The sequence below is a fragment of the Manis pentadactyla genome, chromosome 10 (genome assembly GCF_030020395.1).
Source record: "Manis pentadactyla isolate mManPen7 chromosome 10, mManPen7.hap1, whole genome shotgun sequence".
Taxonomy (NCBI): Eukaryota; Metazoa; Chordata; class Mammalia; order Pholidota; family Manidae; genus Manis; species Manis pentadactyla.
The window spans coordinates 30,692,516-30,702,706 of record NC_080028.1 but is presented as its reverse complement, the minus strand read 5'-3'; the positions used below and the strand labels follow the sequence as shown (position 1 = coordinate 30,702,706).

The 10,191-nt window shown below is 40.9% G+C and overlaps 1 pseudogene; it reads right to left on the bottom strand.

Moving 5' to 3' along the window:
- Positions 1-5,277: 5,277 nt before the first annotated feature.
- Positions 5,278-6,214, bottom strand: LOC118917469 (olfactory receptor 8S1-like; annotated as a pseudogene).
- Between the last annotated feature and the right edge of the window lie 3,977 nt (positions 6,215-10,191).

The following is a 10,191-nucleotide window of genomic DNA, read 5'->3' as shown; positions in this document are numbered from 1 at the left end:
CCATAGTCAGAGGATGGCAGAGAATTAGTTTACTACAGCATGATTTTCTGGTAACTTGACAGTAAGTGTTCTTCCTAGTTGCTTTAGACATTGGATGCAGAACTGAATCTTAGAAATTCGTAGAGCTACTCAGGTATTGATGTGAGCAATATGAAGAATGAGAGAGAGGAATGCTTCTTTTCCTTATTGAGTTGTGTTCCATCTTAACGCTTTTCTGTGTTTTGCCTATATACTACCAGGTTGGGAACATTATCAGGTTATTTACAGTTACTAGCTATTACAATTAAAACTGTTACAAACGTACATGTGCAGGTTTTTGTATGAACATAAGTTTTCACTTCATGAGAGCATACACGCAGGAGAGGATTTGCTGTGGCATGCTGTAAATGCTAGTTTAACTTTATAAAAATGTTTTTTCCAATCTGTTTTCCAGAATGTCTGTACCATTTTACATTCCTGCCTGAAATATATGAGGGATTCATTTACTCTGCAACATTGACCATACTGGTATTGTACTTTTCATTAATTTTAGCCATTCCTTATATTGTAGTGGTTGTAGTTAAAAATAAACTCACCTCAAGAGAAGACTACATGTAAAAAGTAGTAAAATCAGAATGAGCTTAATGGTTTTGTGTCACTGTCACTCTCCTAGCTTTAATAACTGTGCTCTGACTGTGTAGAACAGTATCATTTAGGAGACCTAGGTGAATAGTACACAGGTACTTTCTGTACTATTTTTGCAAAATTTTTTGATTTAGAAATAGTTTTCAGAACATTTTTCCAAAATGTCTAAAAATATGTTTAAAGCTATGGACCCTGGTTGAGTATAAAGTGTCATTAGAGGTTCATCCTATAACAAATGTACCATCTATTGGGGCTGTAGGTAACGCAAGAGGCCGTGTCTGTGTGGATGCAGGGTATATGTGGGAAATATCTGTCCCTCTCTCAATGCTGCTGTGAAACTAATACATTTTTTTCTGAAAAACTCTCTACAAAAAAATATGTTATCACATAGAGGAAAAAGAAAGGATGAAAAGAATTAACAATGCAACTCACTAAAACAAAGTTGGATTGAGTATATGAGTATTAGAGAAATTCGGTTTTAGAAGAAGATATATTATTAGTGATCATCAGGGAGATAGTGTAAGTATAAAGGACTCACTACATCATAAAGACAGAATCCTAAACATAGAAAAATCACAAATGAATAGTGCTAATTTTATAAAACTTCCTGAAACAAGCCAATAAAAGGAATAGATAAATTGGGTAAAATCTTCTCAAAGAATCAAAACTGGAGAATAGATTAAAAATAAACAAAATGTTGAAGTAAGACTGTACATATATATCTTATGTGAAATTCTAAAGTTTGGCAATTATACATATTAACAAAGTGTTTTGAAAGAAGAATTGATATTGACAAAAAGTCAACCATAATTATGATTGATAAAAATCGTCCATAATGATGATGACTTTCAGACAAATATCTTGTAGGAGAAAAGTCTGAGTTTTGCAGAAGGTAGTTTGAAGGTAATGGGTAGGCACAGGAAGAGGAACAGAGTGGGGTGTGGATAGGCGCCCAGGGACTCTGCACACCTGGCCCTTGAGATCTGCTCCAGCACCCGGAGTCCACGTTACACTGAGTTCTGGTGATGAGCGGGGCTGGACACCAGGGGCAGCCGGAGCCGTCTGGGAGGCTGAGACTCCAGCTGCTTGAGGCAGACAGGCATACTCTGCTGGTCCTGATGGCACCCGAAACCCAGGCAGCAGTTTGAGAGACTTGGCAGCAGAGGGAAGGGTGCCAGAAGGGCGAGCGTTGGGTGGAGCTCCCTCCTCAGGAGAAAGGGCAGGTGGATGATACCTCCCCCGCCCTCCCGTGGCCAAAAGGTCGGGCACCCTCTTGAGGACCCAGGTGCTCCCTCCCACCCACTGGTAGTTCAGCCCCGAGTTGCTTCCCTGGCACTGCTGTCACGGCAGCTTACCCCGCACAGCAGCGTCAGACTTTGCTTTCTGGTCGGCAGAGGAAGGCTCTCCCAGCCTTCTTAGCCCTGTCTCAACGCAACACCGGACACACCTGCAGGAGGCAGCTTGGAGAGCTCCTTCCTCCATGGGGGTGGCCAAGCCGGTGCCGCGCACCTTGCTGCCACTAGTGGGCGCCCATGTGACTTGCTGCAGCAGCCTCAGACCACTTTTTGCCTTGTGAGTACCAGCTTGTTCTGCATCTGTGCCAAGTTCCTTTGTTATTCCTGAATAAACTCGTCTTGCTAGTGAAAGGACTGGCCATTTTATTTTGAAGGTGGACAGTATACTCATTTCTCTTCATATATATATAGGAATGTAATTCAAAACAAATACGCTGTGGCAAAACACAGGCAGGCATTAAGATTTAGAAAAAAAGGAAAATCAGCTCTTTTTAAGTTTTAGAAAGAAATTTGTGGAGGGTTGTCTTGAACAGAAAGGTCTCTTGGAGAAGAGCAAGAGTTTGAGGCCATGGAGATGCCTCATCATACATTTAGACGTGATTTGGTAGACAGTGCCAAAAATTTTACAGAAGTGGTTGAACCAATTTACCATCCCAACGCCAATGTGTGTGAGTTCAATTATATTGTTCCCTATCAAGACTTGAAGACTTTGACTCATTAAAATTTTAAGCATTTAGGATGGTTTCATTTATATAAAATTCAAGAACAGCAAAAGGGGTAGTTTCCCATCTTTCGGTTCTGTTTGTGTTGTCTAAGACTATGTACCTAGAACTGAGTAAAGCCAGATTAGAAATGCCTGGGGGTTCTTAGCGGTTGTGGGGAGGCAGGGGCGGGTGGGCGCGTGAGCTTCCCCCTGACATCGCTCCTTCCCAAACCAAGGTTAAGGCTGGACCGACCCTTGTGGGGGGCAAGATGCCCTTCAGCAACAACCATCAGGAAACTTTGAAAAAATAAACCTTTTTATTACTTCCAAGACTAGAAATTACACAGCACCCTGGGGCCACACATGAATGTGTGGTTAAGGTGTGGTCTCTTTAACTGGGATCGAGGGTGGGGAGCCTAGGGTTTCCAGGGTTTACTCTTTATTGGTGAATTTAGAACAGAACAGCGGGAATTTAAAGGAGGGAAGAGGAAAAAAATAAACAAGTCCCAAAAGGTCGGTTACTGAAATCAACCAAGATCTCTAAAAACCGGGAGCCTCATTGTGGGGTGGAGGCCTGCCTCTTTCTGTAGTTGAGTGGCTGGCAAGGTGGGTCTTGGAGATTTCAGTCTTTAAAGTGGATGCCTCTTCATGATGGGCGCCTTGGCAATCAAAGCTTAAGTCAGGCAATTCAGACAAAATGAAAAAAAAGAATGCCCCAACTGCCAGGCTTACACAGCAACCAGGCTGAGGAGGAAATCAGTGAATGAGGACAGCAGAGCACATGGACTGAAGGAACCTGACTCACTGGGGTTTCTCCTGAGCTGCTCAGCCGACTCTGCAAACATCTACCTCCAGCCTAGGCTGATTTTTCTTTTGATTTCTGTTAATGTTTACCACATTTTCTGTCACTTGAACATGAATGCACGCTTAATAAGTATATCCTATATTAATTTTTAAGTATCTTTTATGTCATCTACTTCATTTTTGCTGTTTTTTTTATATGGGCTCTAGGTATTCATTATTCATTGTTAGGTTGAATCCTGAGGATTTGATATTGCTCTTGCAAAAGCAGGAAATTACATATTTTTTGTTTGTTCAAATAGTGTTTATTCAATTTTTGTTATATAGAAACTATTTATTTTATGAATATTGTAAGATTGGATATCATAAAAGTCTCTTGTAGTACTAATCATTTTTCATTTCAGATTGAATATTCAGACTTTGCTGTTAGATAATTACATCATTGCCAATATTTGTAGTGTTAAAAAGAAAGACACAGGCCCACCATGATGTCACTCCTGCTAGGCCAGGTCACCAAATTGGGGCTTAATACTGTCGAGAAGGCAGAAACAAGAAAACTAATTGGATATTTTCAGTTTAATTCTTAGAGAAACTGCAGGCCTTGAGAGGAGCTGGAAACCACCTGGACCAGACCCTGAGAACATCCATGGGGCTCGAGTTCTGCTAACCAAGAGATGGAAATTCTTGCACGTGCATCCTGCCCACATCCCTGGAGAAATGTGCTTGGCTAAAGATCACCGCAAACCTTTTTTTTGGGGCTGTAGTCTCTCTGAATCAGCCCTTCGCTACTTCTGTAGTGAAGTCTTCTATTTAATCTTGCTGTCATCAGTCTGGACTCCTGCATTTCTTTGGCTTTCTTGACCTAACAAATAAAGTAATGGCAGTTTCAACCTTCTCCCATAAATGTAGTCAGTCAGGAATTTTCTGATCAACATTGATAAAATAATCTGTCATATGTGTCCTCTCCATCCCCAAAGGAAGATGAGCACATCCACCTAATGGGACCTTTATCGTTGCATCCTCACACAGATAGCTTTGGAATGGGTGTGGCATGATCTTTTAGGACACTAACTAGATGTGTCCAAGCCACACTGCTTGATGTATTGATAAATGTAACCTCTTTTCAGCATGTATCCTCCGGTCTAGAAAGTATTTAAGGTTTCCCAAATGAAGGGGCTTTGGAGCATTTCGCCAAAACTCCTCCCAGGTAAGTTCACTGGCTGTAACCCTAAGTAAGACTACAAATAAACTCTATGTTTCTTAAGTATAAGAGTTGTGCTGATATCAGTCGACAGTAGATTTTTCTTTCCACAACCAAAATTTAAATTTCATATCTTACCCTCATCTTACTGTATTGGGGAGAAATTATGTAGTTCTGTTAAGTAAGCTGGGTGATGGTATTTGTCTGTGGCTATTTACTTTAACTGCAATTCCTCCAATCTGATTTTATCATGAAGCATGTTTCTGAATATTGATTAATGTTAAATATTTTTTATGAAATACAGGCAGACTTTCTGAAGCTTTTATTATTAAAGTGGTCCGGTAGACATTTTTGTGAATTTTATTCTATGTTTTTGAGAAATCAGATCATCTGTGTATCTCACCTTTTCACCATAATTTTTTTGTTGTCTCATCAATGTACTTACTGAGGAATGTCTCCACATTCTTTTCCAATCAACAGAATGGAGGTCTAAAATAAATACCTTGACATTTATAGAAGCAAGAACAAAGACTGGGGTGCTCAGGGAAGCTCGGGATCTTTCGTGCACCCTACTTGACACTGTGGAGTAGGAGGGTGAGTGAACATAAGAGGAAATTAAATCTTGCAATTTTATTGAGCAAATGCATCTTAGTTTACCACCTAATGTATTGCAAATATTTCTCCAATTATCTTCTCACAGCTGTCTTTACCGCCTTGTTCTTTAGGCTGTAGGTGAGGGGATTCAGCATGGGTGTGACCACACTGTACTGCAGAGAAGAGAGCAAATCCAGGGAGGAACCAGAGGGAGGCAGGAGGTAACAAATCAAACCTGAGCCAAAGAACAGGATCATTGCAATGAGGTGGGAGGAGCATGTGGAGAAGGCCTTGCTTCTGCCTGTGGTGGAGCTGATGCTCAGGAAGTTGCGTATTATATGGGCATAGGAAAAGAAGATTGGGAGGAAGTTTCTAAGCCCAAGTAGTAGAGTAGAGAAGGACAAGATGCTGACATTCATAGATACATCAGAGCAAGACAGAGGGACGAGGGAGGACAGCTCACAGGTGTAGTGGTGGATGGTGTGGGCATCACAGAAGTCGAGGTCAACACCCAAGAGCACTATGACAAGTGCATTGAGAGAGGCCAGGCTCCAGGAGCCCCACACCACCCTCACACAGAGCTGGTTGCTCATCACTTGGCCGTAGAGCAGAGATTGCAGATGGTGGCATAGCAGTCATAGGCCATCACTGAGAGCAGGCAGGCTTCATTTCCTGCAGTGAGAAACACACAGAAGACCTGGGCCAGGCAGCCCTCCACTGATACGTTTTCTTCTCTGACAGCATGTCCTTCAGCAGCTTTGGCACAGTGACAGAGGAGAAGCAGAGGTCCAGGAATGACAGATTGCTCAGGAAGAAGTACATGGGCGTGTGGAGGCGGGAATCGGCCCTGAGCAGCAGCAGCAGCGTCAGGTTCCCGCTCAGGGTCAGGAGGTAAATCCCCAGGAAGAGCACAAAGAGCAGGGCCTGGACGTGGGGGTGGTCATACTGCCCCGTGAGAACAAACTCGGAGATGGTACTGTGGTTCCTCAAGGCCATTCGTGATGATGTTTCCCTGGAATAAGATAGAAACAGGATGAGATAACCTGTCTCCTTCAGAGCATCACCCCTCTTCTCACACATCCCCCACCCTGTCTGGAGGCTGTGCTGAGACACTCAAAGTCACTCTCACTGAATCTGAGGAAGATGTTTTATTATGGTTTGTCAGTTGCTATCTTGGATTACAGTCTTCACAAGCTTATGGATTCCCATTCCTTTTCTACAGAAATGTCACTGGGGAAATAAATTCATCTGGCTCACCTATACATTCATGGTAGTTCATTTTCATCTGGATTTTACTATAGTTTTTTCTTTTTTTTTTATAATTATTTTTTATTGAAGGGTAGTTGATGCACAGTATTACGTTACATTAGTTTCAAGTGTACAACACAGTGATAAAACATTTATATACATAATTCTAGGTTCCAGCTATCACCCTACCAAGCTGTTACAATATCTTGACTATATTCCTTATGCTATACATTACATCCCAGTTACTTATTTATTTTACCATTGGAAGTCTGTCCTTTTTTTTTTTTTTTTTTGTGAGGGCATCTCTCATATTTATTGATCAAATGGTTGTTAACGACAATAAAATTCTGTATAGGGGAGTCAATGCTCAATGCACAATCATTAATCCACCCCAAGCCTAATTTTCATCAGTCTCCAATCTTCTGAGGCATAACAAACAAGTTCTTACATGGAGAACAAATTCTTACATAATGAATAAGTTACATAGTGAACAGTACAAGGGCAGTCATCACAGAAACTTTCAGTTTTGCTCATGGGTTATGAACTATAAACAATCAGTTCAAATATGAATAATCATTTGGTTTTTACACATGATTTATATGTGGATACCACATTTCTCTCTTTATTATTATTATTTTTAATAAAATGCTGAAGTGGTAGGTAGATACAAGATAAAGGTAGAAAACATAGTTTAGTGTTGTAAGAGAGCAAATGTAGATGATCAGGTGTGTGCCTGTAGACTATGTGTTAATCCAAGCTAGACAAGGGCAATAAAACATCCACAGATGCAGAAGATTTCTCTCAGAATGGGGGGGTGAGGTTCTAAGCCTCACCTCTGTTGATCCCCAATTTCTCACCTGATGACCCCCCTGCTACTGTGTCTGTCTTAGGTTGTTCCTCCCTTGAGGAATCTTACCCGTCTCTGGCTAACCAGTCATCTTCCGGGGCCATACAGGGAAATGTAAAGTTGGTAAGTGAGAGAGAAGCCTTATTGTTTGAAATGGTTAGCTTTTTATTTCTTTGCATATTTATGCCCTGTAGCTTCTATGCCCAGCATTTGTATTGAGGTATCTTTACCACTTGGAAGAATTATGATACTCGGTAAATTTGATATGAGGCACGAATTCTATTTAAGGGTTGTAATTAGGAAGGAAGAAGAAAAGCTATAGAAGTAGCAGGTGGAAGAAAACATGGGAAGATTGATTATTTCTTTGATATATCTTCTTGTAGAGTAACTTCAGCATGTATAGATTTTAAGCTACTACTTAAATTGTGCACACACATGAACATAATAGGAGTATAGTTACATAACCAAAGCATATCTGTAATTACCAGCCATCTCCAGTGAAACCAATAGAACCAGTTAGGCATCTTAGGCATTTGTGAAAACTTATCTAAGATATGGTGGATATTGTCCAACTGAACTTGAACAGTCTGAGAGAAATCAGACAAATTAAAAAAACCCATTCCTGGAGAATGTTCACATCCCTTATGTTCTTTTAACAGTAAATAGTCTGTTGTTGTAAGATTTTGGAGCGCTACAATTTGCACTTCTCCTTATTCTTGGTTGAGTTCCAACAGTATAGATCCAGTCAAATTTGTTGTTTTCCTGTATGCACAGGCCAGCTTAGATATCACCTTCATTCCCATGGCAAGTCCAGGAGCTGGTGGGATGAGTGCATCTACAGCTGTAGCAGTGCGTGGATCTTTGTTGGGGTTTTTTGATGATCATCTTCTGGCATGAGTCTTCCAGAGAGTGCTGATGTTGGAAGTTCTCTTTCATATCGTATCTTAGTTCATTTTCAGGGTAGCCCAATTAGGCTTTGATCTTCTGTATAAACGCAAACAGACCCTTTGCCTATACTTTTATATGCCCTTTTTACCCTTGTGTAGAACTCATTGGAGGATACCACACAGGAACTGCTCTTTTTGTTTGTTTGTTTGTTTTGTTTTTGGTATCACTAATCTACACTTACATGACGAATATTATGTTTACTAGGATCTCCCCTATACCAGGTCTCCCCTATAAACCCCTTTACCGTCACTGTCCATCAGCAGAGCAAAATGTTGTAGAATCACTACTTGCCTTCTCTGTGTTGTACAGCCCTCCGTTTTCTCCAACCCCCACATGCATGCTAATCTTAATACCCCCCTACTTCTCACCCCCCCTTATCCCTCTCTACCCACCCATCCTCCCCAGTCCCTTTCCCTTTGGTACCTGTTAGTCCATTCTTGAGTTCTGTGATTCTGCTGCTGTTTTGTTCCTTCAGTTTTTCCTTTGTTCTTATATTCCACAGATAAGTGACATCATTTGGTATTTCTCTTTCTCCTCTTGGCTTGTTTAACTGAGCATAATACCCTCCAGCTCCATCCATGTTGCTGCAAATGGTTGGATTTGCCCTTTTCTTATGGCTGAGTAGTATTCCATTGTGTATATGTACCACATCTTCTTTATCCATTCATCTATCGATGGACATTTAGGTTGCTTCCAATTCTTGGCTATTGTAAATAGTGCTGCGATAAACATAGGGGTGCACTGATCTTTCTCATACTTGATTGCTGCATTCTTAGTGTAAATTCCTAGGAGTGCAATTCCTGGGTCAAATGGTAAGTCTGTTTTGAGCATTTTGATGTACCCCCATACTGCTTTCCACAATGGTTGAACTAACTTACATTCCCACCAGCAGTGTAGGAGGGTTCCCCTTTCACCACAGCCTCGCCAACATTTGTTGTTGTTTGTCTTTTGGATGGCAGCCATCCTTACTGGTGTGAGGTGATACCTCATTGTAGTTTTAATTTGCATTTCTCTGATAATTAGCGATGTGGAGCATCTTTTCAAGTGTCTGTTGGCCATCTGTATTTCTTTTTTGGAGAACCGTCTGTTCAGTTCCTTTGCCCATTTTTTAATTGGGTTATTTGTTTTTTGTTTGTTGAGGCGTGTGAGCTCTTTATATATTCTGGACGTCAAGCCTTTATCGGATGTGTCATTTTCGAAGATATTCTCCCATACTCTAGGGTTCCTTTTTGTTCTATTGATGGTGTCTTTTGCTGTACAGAAGCTTTTCAGCTTAATATAGTCCCATTTGTTCATTTTTGCTGTTGTTTTCCTTGCCCGGGGAGATATGTTCAAGAAGAGGTCACACATGTTTATGTCTAAGAGGTTTTTGCCTATGTTTTCTTCCAAGAGTTTAATGGTTTCATGGCTTACATTCAGGTCTTTGATCCATTTTGAGTTTACTTTTGTATATGGGGTTAGACAATGGTCCAGTTTCATTCTCCTTACATGTAGCTGTCCAGTTATGCCAGCACCATCTGTTGAAGAGACTGTCATTTCACCATTGTATGTCCATGGATCCTTTATCTAATATTAATTGACCATATATGTCTGGGTTAATGTCTGGATTCTCTAGTCTGTTCCATTGGTCTGTGGCTCTGCTCTTGTGCCAGTAACGAATTGTCTTGATTACTATGGCTTTATAGTAGAGCTTGAAGTTGGGGAGTGAGATCCCCCCTACTTTATTCTTCTTTCTCAGGATTGCTTTGGCTATTCGGGGTCTTTGGTGTTTCCATATGAATTTTTGAATTATTTGTTCCAGTTCATTGAAGAATGTTGCTGGTAGTTTCATAGGGATTGCATCAAATCTGTATATTGCTTTGGGCAGAATGGCCATTTTGACGATATTAATTCTTCCTAGCCACGAGCATGGGATGATTTTCCATCTGTT